This window comes from Dasypus novemcinctus, chromosome 20, assembly GCF_030445035.2.
Source record: "Dasypus novemcinctus isolate mDasNov1 chromosome 20, mDasNov1.1.hap2, whole genome shotgun sequence".
Taxonomy (NCBI): domain Eukaryota; kingdom Metazoa; phylum Chordata; class Mammalia; order Cingulata; family Dasypodidae; genus Dasypus; species Dasypus novemcinctus.
Window position 1 is genome coordinate 27,657,119 of NC_080692.1, and position 20,326 is coordinate 27,677,444.

Sequence of the window (20,326 nt, forward strand, 5' to 3'; positions counted from 1 at the left end):
CTATTGTGAATGTTCTCTCTTCTTTGCTTTAGATATACAAAGAAGGGCACCTGCACTCAGGAGTTGTCTCTAATAGTCATTGCCCTGTGGACATGGGGACTTCTCCTGAGTCCTGCCCCATCAGAAAGGGAGACAAGAAATGTTTTAGCCATAGTGACCTCACCTGGACTCCTTCCCAGGACACAAAATATTTGACCCACTGTAGGCACTTGAAGTTGGAGTAGTGGGGATACTTTCTTCTATGAGTGTTTAAAACTTATCAGACACTCAAGATCCTAGTCTATTTCCAATTCATACTGCTCTTACACACTACCAGGACATGTTTGCACACACAAAAGAAATGCACAATCACACATGCCACAGCCATGATAATAGAGATGTTCTTAGTATGTCCTTGTTATCTTCTAATGTCTTCACATCTCCACATCGCGAATCTTTTTAACTTTAGGGGGTAAAACACATGACAGTATGGAGGCCATTCTAAGATGGGCCTACAGGAAATTTTAATTCTCCTTTTAGTCCTTTCCCAACCTCCAGCAATTCATCAATTCCAGTTTAAGTTTTCCTAGGTTCCTAGTTCTAGTATCTTTTGCTAACTGAAAGACTGATCTTCTGTACTTACCAGAGGTTTGTCCTGTGACTGCAATTTTTCCATTGTGTTTAAGAGGAATTGTTGATTTTCAGTACATTCAGCTTTTTCTTGTTTTAAGGATAGAAGGGATGACTTTCAAGATCTTGGTATGTTGCAATGCAAACCAGAAGTCCAGTATTGACATCTCTATTCTAGTTAGCATTTTTCATTCCCCTTATAATTTTGTTCCTTCTAAAAATATTTGTTTTCTTAGATTTTACAAGTGTACACAGTATATGGAAATATTTGTCATTTTCTTTCAGCATGGCAGTAAGCAGAAAGAGAATACGAGTTCAGAAGCTTGCACTTTTCACTCCTAAAGTAATTAAAAATATCAGTCTCAGTGGCCTTCTTTATTATCTTTTATCTTAAATGTATTATTATGGATTATTACAAGAAAAGTAATATTTTTCATGAAAATTTATAATGGATAATTAATTTCTCAATCCACTTTTCCTGTTTTTCCTAAGAATTAACCCAAAGTTATGGCTTTATCACTTACTGTGTGACCTTGGGCAATTCAGACTTTTAATTGAAAAATACAAATGATATCAGTGTCTAATTCAGAGATATTGATGGGAATTATATGTTAATAATTTTTTAAATTACTAATTGTGTATTGAAAGCAGTAAGAAATTCCACAACACCAAATAAACCAGTTCTGAGGTTGTGTTTCCTCCAAGATAAAGTTTAACAGCTCCAACTTCTTCAGTGTTTATCAAAATACAAAAGAAAAAGGATAGAGGTCATCTTTTTCCGATGGCAAATCTGACCCTTGCAGGAGGAGGTAGTGGAAGCTACTTCACACATATACAGGTAGGGGTGCTCCGAGACAGGCTGGGTGCTCTAAATGGAGTGACTGTCCACACTGCATGCGTTTCTGCTGGGGAAACCCCAGGGCACCCCGAGAGAGCTACTCTGAGTAAATGCCGGGAAAAACAGGCTCTCTGCTCTGGCAAGTGGTTTCAAACAAAAGCACCACACACCTGACCAAAAGAATAGGTTGGTGGTTCCCAGCCTTTTTCTACACTGAGAGCCAAAGGCTGCTGCCGATGCCTGTGGCCAGCAGCACAGACCTCTCCCGGAGGTCCTTGAGTGGCCCGACACCAGTGACCTGGCTGGAGGGGGGAGAACCCAAGGCCCCAGTGACCGGACGGAGGCGCCGATGGTCTCAGTCGGTGACCTGGGCCATGCCACAGCCTCAAAGCTTGTTTCCTCGGTGACCGTGTGAGCAAAAGTACAAGCACAAACTCTATGAAATACAGGATGATCCGAAGACAAAGCATAATTACAGGGATCTCTATTGTGACCATGCAAAATTTGATCATGGGTTTGATTTCTGTCACCTTCTCTCACATTCCCAAAGGGAAACACAGACGATCAGATGGACCAGTATTTAGGTTGTTACTGCAAAACCTACACTAGGCATCTTTCTCCCTTCTGTGTGTTCAAGTATTCTCCTTATCTTTTATTTGTAACTATGTTAAAAAATGCACTGAGTTTGGGTTAAAAACCTACCACCAAAATGGACCTCGACAAGATCTAACGTCAAAGAGGCGTGCTCAGCTCTTCCAACTCAGTAACTCCCGAAAGCCTGAAATCCCTTCTCAGTACTCAACAGGGAGTTGATTTTCCTTTTTTTTTTTTTTTAACAATAAAAAAATCTGAGTTATATTTGCATAGGAGTACCAGAAACTGCCTCATTGGAAACAAAAACTATTTACATTAAATAAAAAAACTTGTTTGCAGGCTGCGTCTGCCACATTTACAGCATGGTGCAATACAAACTGTGACCAAAAACCCATGGAAACAGCTTCTGGCACTCGATATCACAGAGTAGCACAGTTTGCCACATGAGAGTAAAGTGGAGGGCGAAGAGGAGGAAGTAAGAGGGAGAGGAGGAGAGAGGGAGGAGGACATGGTCTTGGTTCACTTCTGGCTCTGGAGCTGATTGGACAACCAGTCCTTCGTAAAGCCCGTCCCCACTGGTGGCACAGGTGGCCTGAAGGTACCAGTTTCTGTGGCGCAGAGAATGCAATCTCAGTGTATCTGTGATTTCAGCAGCGTTCATGGCATTGGGAAGATCCTTCTTGTTAGCAAACACTAGTAAGACGGCATCCCTGAGCTCATCTTCTGCCAACATCCTCGTGAGCTCTTCGCGGGCCTCGTTCACACGTTCTCGGTCATTGCTGTCGATCACAAAGATGAGACCTTGTGTGTTCTGGAAGCAGTGGCACCACAGAGGCCAGATCTTGTCCTGGCCACCCACGTCCCACACGGTGAAGCTGATATTTTTGTACTCTATAGTTTCCACGTTGAAACCGATAGTAGGAATAGTAGTGACAATTTCACCAAGTTTCAGTTTGTACAAAATAGTCTTTCCTGCAGCATCCAGGCCAACCATGAGAATGCGCATTTCTTTTTTGCCAAAAAGGCCCTTGAAGAGGTTAGCAAAAATATTCCCCATGCTTGCAGACTGGTATAATCAACACTGGCCTGAGAAACCTGTCGGCAGCCGCGGAGGCTGAGGCTGCTGCTCGGAGCCAGGCATTGGTTTCGCTCCCACAAGATGGCGGCTCTTACCTGTTAATAATATATTATCTAACATATATTAGATATTGAACCATATCTAATATATATTATCCTATATGTATGTGCTTACTAGAATAACCAATAAAAGGATCCTCTTGGAACATACATTTAGAGGAATAGGAGGCTTTTGTAAGAAAAATGTTCATTCAGTTGTCTATGCCTTGTATGTTTTGGACTTTTATTTTGTTTAACATTCCATCCATTTCTGCAAAACTATCAATTTCAAAAAAGGACAATATTGTGACAGAGAATTTCTTTAACCATGTTTGACATCTAGATTGTCAGTCTTTGGTAACAATACTAAAGTTCAAGTAAAGATGGAGAGGTCTTTGAACCTCACAATATCCAGCAATTTTCCTTCAGTGATAAATAGTTAAGGTGGGCTGAATACCCCTGTGAGGTAAGAAATTTAAAGAGGCAACACAGAAGGTATTCTTGATGGATGAATGCCCAGTAGGTAGCTTTAGAATAAGTTTCCTCCATTACACAGATACTAAATTAATTTGTTCTTAGTTCTAAATTTGAATGTTGGTACTGTCTGGACTCAGAATAACCCTGAATACTATTTTTTTTTCTTTTGAATTATTAGAAGCCATACAAAAATGTCCTTGTAATCATCAAATTTATCTGTTGCTTACATGGCAAGAAAAATCACCTTCATCAATTTCCTAAAGTAGATAGAATGTATATATGTCATGGTATGGGTGGCATGACTTGGTTTACTAAAGGCTGTTGGGAGCTATATGCCCAAAATTGATTGTATTGTAGAAGAAATGTACGTTTTCAAGTCTGTGAAAATACACAGAGCAAGGCATCATCAGTGATGGTCCCCGATTCTGGAGTCTTCACTCACCTGAAAGTGAAAAAAGGCAGCTGTCTTTCTCTTTGTGTCTCTGTATGCTATGCTTCTCCCATTTTTATAAGAGATCAGCAGAAGGACAAAGATGCACACTTTGTCTCTTTTTACTTAAGTATTCCAGTCAAAATCTCCCAACTAAATGCAATTCAATCAAAGTGATCTAATCAAGGGGTCACTTAATCAAATCTCACAAGAGGATCTCAATTAAGTTAGTTTACACACACAGGTACTGGCTAGTTAAAAACAGAATTTTCTGGCTGTCCACAAAAGGTCTCAAAGGTGCACAGGGCATGATATTGAATAACTGGTGTGAAAGAAGGAAATAAGTACTTTGTGTGAAGGCATTCTCACTAACTGGATTGATGATCCAAGGATTTTAGCATTTGAATTTACCTGTTAAAAGCAAATTTATTTTTATTTCTGAGAGGTGTATTCAAGCAATAGGATTGATAGAACAATATAGCACTCGCAGTTGTGTTTTTTTAAATTAACTTGTACTTGGGGTGGTCTTTGTGTTTACTTGTTGCCTCTATCCAAAAGAATAATAAACTTCTCCTTGGTATCTGATACAAAAATTGTTACAATTTGGAGGCTGATATCTAAGTTATATCTAATGGAAATAGAAAGAAAAGTATGTTAATATTTTTGACATTTACATATCAGAGAATTGTCTGTCAGGACTTCGGAAAAGACATTTTTTGGTTATAAAATGGCATAAGTCATATTTGTCTTTTAAAAAGATTTCTATGTACCTCAAAGTGGCAGAAAAATGATTTACAATGACAAGTTTTCTAAACAATACAATACGAAGAGGGATGAATGGGACATGGTGAATTCTTTTGCATTTTATACTGGAGAAATAATTACAGTTTTGATATGTATTTACATTACTCTTCCCTCTTTGTTACCATAAAATAATATTACACTTTTTTATTGGTTTTATTGTTATATTGCCCTCTTAAGACATGTTACAGCCATTTAAATAAATAAAAAGTCAACTTTAAAATCAAAAGTATTAAAATAGAATGAACATAAAAATTTACTGGAATATTTTCCTAGGAGGAAAAAACCTTTAAATATATCATAAAAAATAAAAGATACATCAGATTTTTTATTAGTAATCTGCAAATTGCTGTCACATATTTATTTTATAAGCTGTTGTGACCTTTTTATTTCTTGCTTATTAAATTAGCAAAGTTGTGCTTTCACAAAATAATCATGCATACCAGAAAGGATTCCCATGCATTGTCCCATGAATAGCTTGTATTGATTTTGAACATTTATTATGAATTACCGAAGAATATCATTAAAATATTGCTGGTAACTATAGTCCATAACTTATTTTGCTGTATTCTTTCCACAAACCACTGTATTCTTTACACTTTGTCTTAGTACTGTATATTCGTTCTTGAGAGAATACTCCCTTATTTGTCTTGTTAACCACAGTTCATCTGCCACCACAAGGTTCACTGTGTCATACTGTCCTTTGCCTTGTACAATCCATCCAAAGTGTATATTCAGTGGTTTTGTTTCATCACACGTTTGTGCTAACATCACCTCAGTCAATTTGAGGATGTTTTCATTATTTCAAAAGGAAAAATCACATGACTTCTTATATACCACTATTGTTGACCTTTCAGTTTGATATAATATCAACTTGCCATTACTCCACATATGTTATAGTACTGTTGTTAACTATAGCTCATAATTTATATTAATTGAGCTTTCTCATACATCACCATATTTATAACACCTATTAATAGACAAACATTCTTGTATTTGTCCAATTAGCCAAGATATTTGCCCAGTACCAAAATCATTATGTTAGATGGCCCCTACCATCCTTTCAGTTGACAATTACATCCCTAAATGAACATTTTCAGCCACGATTAATTTATAATTAATTATAATTTATACCCACTGTAATATGTTACCATTAACTCTATATATCTCTACATATTTAGAATCAACCTTATTAAAATATCTACATATATTAGCATCAACTCCCCCTCTTCAACCACATTCTATCCCCTATTAAGCTATACTCCAGATTTTGCATTCGTGCATTTACTAAAAGTTTTTGGTTCCTGTTAATGAGAAAATATAGTATTTACCCTTTTGTGTCTGACTTATTTCATGCAACATAAGGTCCTCAAGGTCATCCAAGTTGTCATATGTATCCCAAATTCATTTCTTCTCATACCTTAATAGTATTCCATCATATGTATAAACCACATTTTGTATATCCATTCATCATTTTATAGACACTTGTGTTGTTTCCATCTTTTAGCAATTGTGAATAAAGCAGCTACGAACATCAGTGTGCAATTGTGTGAATCTCTGCTTTCAGATTTTCTGAATCTATTCGTGGTAGCATGACTGTGGTATCATTTAGCATATCTATATTTACCTTCTTGAAGAATCGTCAAACTCTCTCCCTCAAAGAGTATACATTTCTCTCCCCCCAATATTAAATCAGTGTTCTGATTTCTCCACACCTTCTCTAGCACCTGTAGTTTCTGTTTATATTTAAATTTTATTTTTTATATAGGCCATTTTGTAAGGCATGAAATGATATCTCATAATAGTATAGATCTGCATTTCCTTAATATATAGTAATGTTGAGAATCTTGTATGTGCTGTTTGGCCATTTGTATTACCTCACTGGAAAAATTTCTACTTATGTCTTTTGCCCAGTTTTTCAATTAAGTTGTTTATCTTTTGAGTTGTTTGAATATTTTATATAATATGGAAATCAAAACCTTATTGGATATGTGATTTCCAAATATTTTTCCCCTTTAGTAAGCTGTCTTTTCTCCTTCTTAACAAAGGCATTAGAATCACAAAGGAGTTAAATTGTGATAACATCTCATTTATTTTTTCTTTCATTGCTTGTACTTTGGGTGTAAGGTTTAAGAAATCACCACCTAACACAAGATCTGGTTGATGTTTCCCTTCATTTTCTTCTAGGAGTTTTACAATACTAGTTTTATATTGAGGTCTCTGATCCACTTTGAATTAATGTACTTTGTATAAAGTGGGAGTTAGGGATCCTTTTCCTTTCTTTTAGATATGAATATCCAGTTCTCCCAGTACCATTTGCTGAATATAATCTTCCAAATCATTTGGATGGGTTTGACAGCTTTGTCAACAATCACTTGACCATAGATATAAGAGTATCTATTTGCGCTCTTAATTTTATTTCTTGCACCAATTTCTCTCTCTTTCTTGCCAATACCATGCAGTATTTCCAACTGCAGCTAGGTTTTTTTTTTTCATTTTTTATTATCTTTTTAAAAAAGATACAAATATCTCCCAAAATGTTACATTAAAAAATATGAGGTTCCATATACCCCACTCCCCACAACCCCCAATCCTCTAACAAAACAACTTCTTTCATTAGTGTGGAACATTCACTGCATTTAATGAGTACACTTTGGAGCACTGCTACACAGCATGGTTAATAGTTTACATTGTAATTTACCTTCTCTCTCAGCCCATTCAGTGGTTATGTCAAGATATATAATGTTCTGCATGTGTTCCTGCAATATCATTCAGAACAACTCCAAGTCCTGAAAATGCCCCCATATCACACCTCCTCTTCCCTTTCCCTGTCATTCACAACTCCCATGGCCACTGTCTCCACATCAATGATACAATTTGTTCCATTGCTAGAGTCACAATAATTCTAGAGCAGAAAACAAGTCAATCCACTCTAATCCACAATTTGATTCCTTATCCTGAGGACCACAGTATGGTGATGTGAATCGAGAGGGGGGTTAGGTCCCATATGGCTGATGGATGGGATTCTCCTGTCTGTAGTTTTAGACAATGTTGGTTCCATGGTGTGGTGGTTGACCATCCTCATCTCCCTGTTAGCTGACTTGGGTAACTCCAATGAACTGGAGAGTAGGTGCTGGAACTCTGCTGAGGCTCAGGGCCCAGCTGGCACATGGACAATCCAGAGATTCAAGTCTCCTGGCATACACCAACCCCAGCACCCACCACAGGTTCAGTAAAAGTGACAGAAAAGGCATGTATAGAAATGTCACATCTGAGTCTAACTCCATCACACTCAGGAGCACAAATTCCAAAGTAAGGCCCACTGACAAGGCACTGAACTCAAGAGTTATCTGCCATTACTTTAGGACCTGGGTGTCTCCATATCTCTCAGGAGCACCACTACCTGGAGTTGTATCTGCTTTGGCTGTCCCTGAGATCCTGCTGTGATGTGCATAAGCGTGACCCCTCTGACAACTTCCCGATTCATTTTGAAGTCTCTTAGCCATTTAAACTCATTTGTCCTTACCATTTCCCCCTTTTTTTTCAAGGTCTTTTCTAGTTGCATCACCCGTTGGACCTTGGTAGTAATCCCTCAGCACCAGGGAGACTCACTCCTGGGACTCATGTCCCATGCTGGGGAGAAGGTAATGCATTTATATGAAGAGTTTGGCTTAGAGAGTGGCCACATTTGAGCAACATGGTGGTTCAAAGGAGGTAACTGTTAGGTGCTCTGCTACTGTAGAGTTGAAATTTTAGGCCCATAGGCTCATAAGGACAGTCATCAGTATCAAGGGCCCATCAATGGGCCGTCCCTCTTCACTGGTTTTTGCCCCTCCCCAGAATGGGAACTCAGCACTTTCTCAGTTGTCATGTGTAACTCTACCCACTATGTCAACACCCACTGTACATTTGAAAATATTTATATACCACACCTCACTGTCATAGTTGAACCCCTCTGTGATCCAAAATTTCTTCAAAAATGAAGCCTAATATATTGCCAAATTAAATTAATATGAAAATGAAATCATAATTTTCATTATAAAGATTAGAAATAAAATACATACTAATTTAGAAAAACTAAAATAAAGTAAAAATAAATGAGGCTATTAAAAAGTAAAAACATCATAAAACGTTTTTGACATTTTGCCTTTCATCACTGTAATAGGTGTTGTTCTGGATATACAGTGGCAAGGCAATCTCTTCCATTTCTTCCTCAGTGTCTTATAGCATTTTTAAAAATTATTATGTCTTCAAAATGTTTCAGGTCACAGTAAAGTCACATATAGAATATAGGGGACTCCCATATACCCAACATTGTGCCCCTTTTCCCCCTTTCCAAGCAATGATCTTTTTACATGTGGAAATTACATTTGCTACAACAGATGTACAAATATTAAAACATAGCTATTGGGCGGCGGACTTGGCCCAGTGGTTAGGGCATCTGTCTACCACATGACCACATGGGAGGTTCTCGGTTCAAACCCCTGGCCTCCTTGACCCGTGTAAAGCTGGCCCATGTGCAGTGCTGATGCGCACAAGGAGTGCCCTGCCAAGCAGGGGTGCCCCTGCATAGGGAAGCCCCATGCACAAGGAGTGCACCCCATAAGGAGAGCCACCTAGCGCGAAAGAAAGTGCAGCCTGCCCAGGAATGGTGCCTCACACAGGGAGAGCTGACACCACAAGATGATGCAACAGAAAGAAAGATTCCCGTGTCACTGACAACAGAGCGGACAAAGAAGATGCAGCAAATAGACACAGAGAACAAACAACCGGGGGGGAGGTGGGGGGCGGGCGGTGAAGGGGAGAGACATAAATAAATAAATCTTTTCAAAAAATTTAAAAAAACAAAAAAACAAAAAACATAGCTACTAAACATGGTTACCTTATGGTTTATATTATGGTTTACATTTTAGACTACACATTTTTATAAATTTGTGGTGCTATTTAACATGGCCTGTATGCATCATTGCACAACCATGCAAAACACCTCCATTGTCTCCCAGTTACCCCCTCTCCAATTCACATCACCCCTCTCTCCCCCTCCTCTCAGGGCCACAATGACACCCAAGCTTCACTGCTTGAGGGACAAGATTCATAGATACCCACAACATTGCTGAGTGCTTGACATACCAGACTGTCCTTCCCCAATGGGAACCACCCATGCTCTTGAGAGACACCGCCCCTCTGCCTGAGAACATCAGGCCTCCCCAGGATGTGGGTACATCACTGTCCTGCTCACTGTATATGTCTCAACCCACTGATACAACACACTATGACAAGATGAGCACTCACACTCTCCCCAGAAGAAGACTTCAGGTTCACCCCATATCAAATGCCCCCCATCAAATATTTTAAATCTGTAACCCTTCCTCATTATATTTTCTAAAGAATTTTCTCAATTATAGTTTCAACCAAGTACCTCACAATCTCCCATGTTTATCTACCCTCCCCTAACCCTCATCCTAATTCCATCCTCCCAACCCTTGCCCGCCTCAAGCCTGCGAAGCCCAACCCAGTAGTATCCCTATGCCCCTGTCTTATGCCTTCACTGCCCAACTACTTAAGTCTACTTTATCATAGATTTCACCCATGAGGGTGTTGCCTCACAACTTTATTATTACCCCCCTCCATTTCCTATAAGCCTTTCAGTCTCTAGCTCTCTGAGACAGCTTGATTTGCTTAATTCATATCAGAGAGGTCATGGAGTATTTTTCCTTCAATGCCTGGCTTGCTTCACTCAGCATAACGTCCTCAAGATTCATCCCTGTTAACCCGTGTGTTAGTACTGTATTCCTTCTTTCAGGTGAGTAGTATTCCATTGCATGTATATACCACATTTTGCTTATCCATTCATTTCTTGATTGGGCATTCTTGTTGATTCCAACTTTGGCAATAGTGAAAAATGCCGCTATGAACATTGGTGTGCATATATCGATTTGTGTCCTTGTATTCAGTTCTTCTGGGTTTATTCCAGCAATGGAATTGCTGGGTCATATGGTAGATTTATTAGCTACTTTTTTGAGGAAGTGCCAAACTGTTCTCAACAATGGCTGGATCATTCTCCATTCCCACTAGCAGTAGATGAGGGTTCCTGCTCTTCCACATCCACTTCAACATTTGTCGTACTCTGTTTTCTTAATACCTGCCAGTCCAATTGGTGTCAGATGGTATCACATTCAGTTTTGATTTTCATTGCCTCATAGCTAGTGATTTTGAGCATCTTTTCATGTGCTTTTTAGCCATTTGTATTTCTTCTGAAGCATCTGTTCAAATCTCTTGCCCATTTTTTACATGGGTTGTTTTTATTTTCCAGGTATAGGACTTCTTTGTACATATTGGATATTAGGTTCCTTTCAGATATAAGGTTATCAAATATTTTCTCCCATTGGGTAGGCTCTTTTTTTTTTTTTTTTTTTTTACATTTTCTTGATAAACTCCTTGAGGTGGAAAGGTTTTAATTTTGAGGAGGTCCCATTTATTTTTTCTTTCGCTGCTTGTGTTTTGGGTATGAAGTTCATGAAGCCATTTCCTATTACAAGGTCCTGTAGATGCTTCCCTACATTGTCTTCCAAGGTCTTTATGGTCTTTGCTCTTATATTTAGACCTTTGATCCATCTTGAGTTGATTTTTGGATAATATGTGAGATGGTATTCTCCTCTCATTCTTTTGCATATGGATATCCAGTTTTCCAAGCACCATTTGTTGAATAGTTCATTCCCTCCCAGTTGACTGGGCTTGGTGGCCTTGTTGAATATCAGATGACTGTATATTTGGGGATTTATAACAGAACTCTCAGTTCAGTTCCATTGGTGAGTATGCCTATCCTTGTGCCAATACCATGCAGTTTTGAACACTATGCCTTTGTAGTATGTTTTAAAGTCAGGTAGTATGATTCCTCTAATTTCATTTTACTATTTCAATACATCTTTGGCTATAAAGGGTCTCTTTCCCTTCCAAATAAGTTTCATAGTTTTTTTCAGTTAATTAAAAAATGTTGTGTTGGTTTTTATTGGAATTGCATTAAATCTGTACATCAGTTTGGGTTGGATAGACATATTAATGATATTTAAGTCTTCCTATCCATGAATAGGGAATACTCTTCAATTTATTTAAGTCTTCATTTATTTTCTTTACCTGTGTTGTGTAGTTTTCTGTGTATAAGTCTTTTACATCTTTAGGTGTAATATTTATTCCCATATATTTGATTTGTTAAAATTTACTATTGCAAATGGTATTTTTTCATTTGTTTTGAATGACCAAACATCTCTTCTGACATTAAGCACAGTCTAAGTGTGTTGACACAGCCTATAATACACAAGACAGTCTCTGAAAATGTCATATGTTGAGGCTGAGAAATCATGTATTAACTCAATAATTAGTTATTTAAATTACAACATATATATTATTCAACCAGGAGAAATGAACAGTATTTCCAAAATGCATTGAAATTTTCAGTTACTCTCAATTCTCAAGTTCTCTGTATTTTTACGGGATAATTTTCAATAGACAGTGTGGTCAGTAGTGTTGGATTGCCTAATATATTCTTTGAATTGGGATGTTTTTTAGAGAAGGAGGAGATGTGAATATGAAAAAAATGACAGTATAGAGAGCCCATCCCTACATCCTTGGGGAAGAATGATAGAATTTGAATTGCCATAAAAGTACTGGTAAGTTTACAAATTATTTTTCTTTGGTATTCTCTGATCTAGTATCAGGCCAATTTGAAACACAGGAGTTTGTACTAGCATGGAACTGAAGAACTCCAGAAGGAGCCCTCTAGTTCTGGGTTGAAGAGCAGGGTCTGTAAATACAGAGCGGCGGTAATCCCTGTGTATTCAATAACAAATAATTAAGCTTGTTTTTATGTATTCCAATGTTAAGCCTTGTAGGAAGTGAAAGACAGCATTACACAAGATGAATAAATTCAGTGGTTTTGGAGAATTATATGTATAGTGAAAATCTTCAGCTTCTTATTTTCATAGATGACAACTGAATAATTCTTTTCTCTGAAATTATATGTCTTAAATGATTGAAAGAAAAATGTTATATCTTTACAATATTTTACACTTTGCTATACTTTTCCTAATCACCGTGACTTTCTACCTCAGCAACCCTATGTAATAATGAAAACCTTGTCCAGATGATGCTCCAGACACATGGAGGAAGAATTTCAGCACAGAAATCTCTGGACTTCAAATAAAAACATCTCTTGGGAAACCGTAATAATCCTTAACCTGATGAGAACACAAAATCCCTAAGAGTTTTTTATGAGTCAAACTTTATTTTCAATTGAGTGATTTTCTTACTAAAATCAGGATACCAGGTGCAGAGCCAGAGTTTAGTGACCCCTTGGAGATCTGTCTGTGAAAAGGCAATGGTTTGAAAGTTGAGCAAGTACAAGGCAAACACTTGCCCATAAGGAAAGGAATGTTTACACACAAGTGTTTTTGCAGAAGGATTTAGCTAACTCTTTCTAAACTTGCCTAACTTTAAGTAGATAGAAACTTGTTTTGAGTACAGACTGAACAAGTGCTCTAAAGATTACGTCATTTATGATAAAAATTCCAAATAGAGGGTACTTCTGATATTTTATTGGTTATATTATTAGTTAGCAGTGTTAGCATAAACTTTTCTATTGTTTTTCCTCTGCTGTTTGTTCAATTCTCTGTGTCCCAGGAAAACAATACTATGCAGTCAGTGTATGAACATGCTTCTCCTGGCTACTATCAAGATGGGTACTTCATTCTTGGCGGGATCTTTTCTTTAAGAGTGAAGGCTAGTGACGAGAGAAGCGCTTTTAGCTTTAAAGATCTGTTCAGTTCACAGAGTTCTGTTCATAAATAAGGGTAATTTCATCTAAGGCATTTGCATACCTAAAGGAAAGGAACTGTGCATACAGCATTTTCCAAAGTACACAATTGTGAATTATATTTCTTTCTAAAATGGCTTAGACCATTGCATGGAGATCTGCTGGAAAGCACCAACATATTTTTTTTCTGAATATTTCCTGAATTTCATCTATTATCTGGGGCAGGCATACTACATACTCTGAATTTTAAGGAGCCATTTACATTTCCTTATACCCAGACATGACTTTGCCACACCTCAACTGCACAACGAAAATTTTTAACTTTCCAGTTATCATTTTGTAAAGTTTACCAGCATTATTCAACATAAGATAACCTCTTATATACACATGTGTTTTCTTTGCATGAATTCAAGCCTTTTAAAATCAAAATCCAAAAACTGTTTTTTCCTTTATAATTTAAGGCCCTTACTAATCACGACTAGCAACTCCTGACCATGGTTTCTGCTCTTGACGAAATCAACAAGGATCGTAATATGTTATCTAGTACGTCTCTGGGTTTCCATCTCTTCAACATGGATTTTATTAAGATGAAAGCCACAGAGAGTTCTATATCTTTACTTTCAGGAGAGAGTCCTCCTGTTCCTATTTGTAACTATGGGGCTGAGAAGAGAAACAAGCTGATGACTATGATAGGAGTTTCACCTGGAATATCAACCCAGAGTTCCAGAATCCTCAGTCTCTGTAATGTGCCTCAGGTAAATAAAGATAGGGCTCTGAGGTTAAACTTTTCAATAATGAGCATCAAAAATATTCAAATTATGCATTTTGAAAAAGTATGTAGGATTCCTTAATATGTTGTTTAATGTTCTTAAGAGGAATTGTGTTTTGTTAAATAAAATTTCTATTTTGAAAATGGTTATAATGGAGAAAAACAATTTGTATAAAGATAATGATAATGTATGAGCTCATCAGTCAAGGAGAATTTCTGTTAGGATTTATTGGTATAAACATCCACTCTAGTTTTCTATATATTTATAGAGGATCAAAATAAATTAGTAAAATGGAGATTCTAGTTAACATTTATCTTCGTCTCATTTTTAACTTTATGAAATTTTAATATCATTTTCCTCTCATGATCAGTAATTCTTATTTAAAATAATTTTAAATAGCAACACAATGCTATGTCTACCAACATATTTTACTGATTTCTTATAATCAGACATTTAGGTTGTTTCAGTTTTCTATTATAAAGATTGTTTCTGTTTCTGTGGTGGCATTTCAGGTTTAAATGTTTTCATGTTTCAGAGGCTTAATATGAAATTGTGAGATGCCATTTAGAATTGTATCAATTTATTTCTGTCAGTAGTTGGTAATGCATGCAAATCTCTTTATTTCCTACATACTCTTACGGGTTTCTATGATTTTCAAAATCTTTGCCATCTAGATTCAGATGGTAAGGTTGTCTTCTTCGTACTTATTTTGAATGTCCTTATGTTAATGAATCACATAGTTTTCTTTTGTGTTATTTAATGATATATTTTGCTTATTAATGACAGGCAGATAATTTTAACTTTTTCATGATGATTTTTAAACTCATCTTTTTTGTCCTTCTCCCTGAAACCACAAAACCAAACGATAGTAAAGAAAGACATTTTGCCACATCTTTATTAGATTTTTATTTGGAAAATTTTAAACAAATACAAACTAGCTAGACTAGTAAAAGATAGTGAAATTACCCAAGACCAACATTTAACAAATAATCAAATTTTGTTCATCTATTTTCAATTCTAATTTTTGCAATTTGAATGCACCTATTATATATTGATTATTTACACAGCTATCACTTGAATTCTGTATATTTTGTGCCAACCATTTAAAGTCAGACAAACATTTACCTATGCTTTTTAAATTGTATTAAAAGTTCTATCTGCTTTTATTTTTTGTTTTTTTTTAATTGACTGTTGAATCCATTCATTCATCCACCAACCAATTCAATCAATTGTGAGCATTATTTAAAAAAATAATAGTTCTGCAACTGATATATGTGAAAGACTTATTAACCTGTGAAATTTAGTTTAAACTTTGATATTACATTGGTTTTATGGACCTAGAGTTTGGCTTAGGATATAGGTGGGATATTTAAACTTGACTGTCATTCATATATATGTGGTAAATATGATCATTTGAAATATTCATACTTGTGGCAAAAGATGAAACATGCTGGTCTGAACTCTCATTCACTCTTGCATTCAGAGGTTTGGGCATTGAGGAATAATCAATAAAGACTGTTATTGGCATTGTATATTCACAATTTAATTTTGATAAAATCCTAGAAAATTTAAGGAAAATGTTTCTCGGAGGATAGTACTATATGTCAGTGTTAGATTAGATAAGGCAAGATTGGATAAATCCTCATTTAATGTAGCATCTTAGAAATAAGGAATGACCTAGTTTTAAAAAATTGTAATAGAGATATTGATAAAATCATGATAGAAGAGATTCGACAGGGAATGTCAAGTTTATATGTTCAATCATCAGTATCAAGGGACCGGCACAATGGTCTGTCCTCCTGTATCAGGTATGACCCTGTACTAAGGGGATTCTTGCTGTCCCATTTGAGAATGTAGCAGAACTCAGGATGGAATTTTATATTCTTTTGGTTATCGTGTGTATTTCAGTCCAACTTGACAATGTCCTATGAACACTTGAACACCTTCATATGCTCTAAAGGAATGCCCCTGATGAACCCCCTCCCATGCATTCCCCTGCACTTACATCCTACACCAATGATCTTCCCTTGCCACAGTTAGATTCTTCTGTGAACAAAAACCTCTCCAAAGATGAAGCCAAGAATATAACCAAATTAAATGACTAAGAAAATGAAATAATAATGATAGTTTTAAAAATAACCAATAAAATGCAAACAAATTAAAAATTGAATTAAAAATGTAGACATTATTCCTTTCATCACGTAAGATCTCTTGTCTTGTATGTACAGTGACATTTTCCTCTGGATATTCCCCTAGTAACTTTGTTTTTTCATTTTTCTCTTCAAAGAAGCTTTAGATTACATAAAAGTCATATATAGAATAAAGGGGATTTCCATACACCTAACACCCTCCCCCTTTTCTCCTCTCCCCTATTAATAACATTTTACTTGCATTTCCATTCATTTTAAGTGTGTTTACCATTACTTCATGGACTGCTTGCAAAGCCTATTTTGAAGTCTTCACCTAAAAATTGCAATATCTGGCTAATTTCATGGTTGGTATCTGTTGTGAACTGGAGACATTTTTTGGAATCTTTGTATGTTGAGTCATTGTGTGTAGTATCCTGGACATTTTGAATATTATATTTTGATACTCCAAATACTGTTAAAATTATCTGAAGTATGCACATTTGATTTGTTTTAACAGATAATCACCCCAGATAGATTTAGAACATAAGTTCTATCTCTTTTTCTGTGAATGGGCAAGTCCAAAATCAGTTACAGTTTCAAAAAATATTTGCTGAACTGTTTGTGTCCACTCATCACAAACCCCAATCAAAAGTTATTATGGGAATGGGACAAAGACATCTATTTCTTTCATAATTCATTTTCCAAAGCCTATGTTACACTTTTTTGGGTCTGTGTCATCCAGGAGCAGATTACCAGGAGAGAGCTTTCTATGACTGATGCCATTGTGGCAGTTTGAGATTATTTTATGAATCCCAAAAAGAGAAAGTTTATGTTTGTAAACTAATGAATTCCTCTGGGTGTGATACCTTTTGATTGCATTAAATTCAGTGAGGGGCCTCTGATTAAGTTTACTTGATAAAGTCACTTTAGGGCTTCTGATGGTGCTACATCAGTAAGGTGTAACTCAAGTTGAATCTCTGCTTTCTTGGTGGGCTAATATAAAATGACACTCACGAAAGAAGGTACATGGAAACAGAAAGAGCTCTGTCATATTTGATCCTGGGGCCCTGGGGAGAGATGAGCTATTCACCTGATAGTTTGCAGCTGAGAGAGAGGAAGCCTTGAAAGACAAGCCCTAAGCCCACCTGCAGCTGAGATTGGGAAGAAGCTGGGCCCACAGAGCCTTAAGAGCATGAGGAAGCCCAGGAAGGAGAGACTAGGCAGAGATCAGTGACCATCTTGCTTCAACATGTGGCATATGACTTTGGTGAGAAAGCAACATGGATTTCTACTCTTTAGGGACTTGTATCTGTAAACTTTTACCCCAAATAACTACCCTTTTTAAAAGCCAACAGATTTCTGGTACTCGGCATCAGCACCCCGATGGTAGATTATACAGCCAGTACATTTTCAAACTTAGGGGAACTCTTTCTATAGCTGTCTTCTCTCCTGTATTTTTTTCCCATATTATCTGTCTCCCAAGGCTTCCTCTTCTCATTTTTTCTTTCCAAATAGGTTGTATTCAACACCATTCCACAGTTCTGTGCTACTATAGACAATTTTGGTTAACCAGGAGGTTTTTTGTTGTTGTTCATATTCTTCGTTGCTTTCTACATAGATAAATCATATCACATGTGAACAAGGAAAGTTTATTTCTTCCTTTCCAGTCTATTTATCTTTTTTTTTCTGTCTTTGTTTTCTTGTCTTATTGCCCTAGCTAGGACTTCCAATATGATATGGAATGGGAGTGGTGAACCTTAAGCCTGATCTCAGATGGAAACATCCAATTTCTCACCATAGCTACAGTTTTTGAGGATGTACTTTATCAAGATGAGTAAGGCCCTCTCTATTCCTACTTTACTGAGCTTTTTAATCATAAATGTGTTATATTGGTCAAATGCTTTTCCAGCATATATTGATATTATTATATAATTTTTCTTCTTAAGCCTGTTGATTTGATGGATTACGTTAAATGACCTTAAAGTTGAGCCAGCCTTGCCTACCTGAAATAGTCATAATGTGTATTTTTTATTATAGACCCTTAGATTCAATTTGCTCATATTTTGTTGTTTTGTATATATTTTCATATGCCATATTGATCTTAGTTTTTCTTTTGTGTAAATGTTTTACCTTGTTTTGGTGTCAAAGTAATGCTGTCCTCATAGAATGAGTTAGAAAGTGTTTCCAGTGCTTTTATTGTTCAGAAAAGAGTGTATGGAATTGCTATCATTTCTTCCACACATGTCTGATAGAACCCACCAGTGAAGTCATCCGGGTTAGGGGCTTTTCTTTATGAAAGACTATTGATTATTAATTTCCCTAATAAATTTAAGCTTATTCTGCTTATCTATTTCTCCTCTGTGTCTTTTGGTAGATTGTGTCTCTAATGGAATTCGTCAATTTTGCATAAGTTATCAAATTTAGTGGGCAGAGAGGTTTTTTTTTAATATTTCTTACTCTTTGATGTTTTCACATATTGGTAGTGGAACTTTTTGTAGCTCTTTGAGGTAAAACTCAGGAAAGTATAAGTGCTATTCTAAGATTGAGCCTACAGGAATTTTTAACTCTCCAATTAATCTACTCCCAATCGCCAGCAATTTATCAATTCCAGTTTAACTTTTCCTACTAGTTCCCGGTTCTGGTGTCTTTTGCTCATTTTAAGCTTAATTTTCTGTATTTCCCAGCACTCAGCACTTTGTCCTATGCTCCTAAATTCTCTGATGGATGTAAGAAAAGTTACCGATTTTCAGTATGTTCAGATTTTTTTCTTGTATTGAGGATAGAAGGGATGACTTCCAAGAACTTTACCTGTTGTCCTAGAAACCAGAGGTCAATTACTTACTTCTTTCTTCTTGTTTTGTATTAGTTTGCTTCCCCTTACAGTCTTATTTTTTCTTAAAGTCTTTATTTGTTCTTCAGATTTTACAAAAGTGCACAATATTATAAGGAAACAATTTTGAATTTGTTTTAGTACAACGGAAACCTGAAAAAGAATATAAATTCAGAGGGTTGTACTTTATATTCTTAAAATAATAAAAATATTGTTTTTACTGGCCTTCTTTATTATCTTATTTCTTAAATGCTTTATATCAGATTTTTGAAAGAATAAGGATATTTTTATTGAACAGCCATTATAGATAGTTAAAAACCTTCATCCATACTTCCTGATTTCCCCCAAGATTTATCACCTAATGCTCAAAGATCTGTGGTTTTATCAGTTAATTGCTGTGGGACCTTGGGAAATTCAGTTTTTAATTGTAGAACCTGGATAATATTAGTAAGTAATTCAGAAACTTTTATTAGAACTATATTAGTGAATATTTTAAAGCCTACAGAATCATTCTCCTATATATTAACCTCTATTTTAAGTGTTTGATAGAATAACCAATAAAAGGATTCTCTTGGAGTTCAAATTTAGAGGAATAGAAGACAATTGAACAGAATGAAAACTTAAAAAATAATACAATTGAAGGAGAAAAGTTCATTCAGTTTTTTATGCCTTGTGTGTTCTGGATTTCTATTTTACCCATAGCTCCATCCATTCCTTCAACACCACCATCTTGAAAGAAGTGTTGGTAAGGAGAAAATTGTGAATGAGAGAATTTTATCAACAGTTTGACATCTTAAATTATCAGTATTTGCTGAACAACTTTATAGGTCAAGTGAACGTTGGCGAGTTCATCTTTGAATCTCCCAATATTCAGGATTTTTCCTTCAATGATAGACAGATAATGTGGGCTGACTATTTTAGAG

The 20,326-nt window shown here is 36.2% G+C and overlaps 2 pseudogenes; both read right to left on the reverse strand.

Moving 5' to 3' along the window:
* LOC131274725 (vomeronasal type-2 receptor 26-like) overlaps window positions 1–20,326 on the reverse strand; it is a 144,747-nt pseudogene that overhangs the window by 69,417 nt on the left and 55,004 nt on the right.
* LOC101444533 (ADP-ribosylation factor 1 pseudogene) lies at window positions 2,316–3,122 on the reverse strand (annotated as a pseudogene).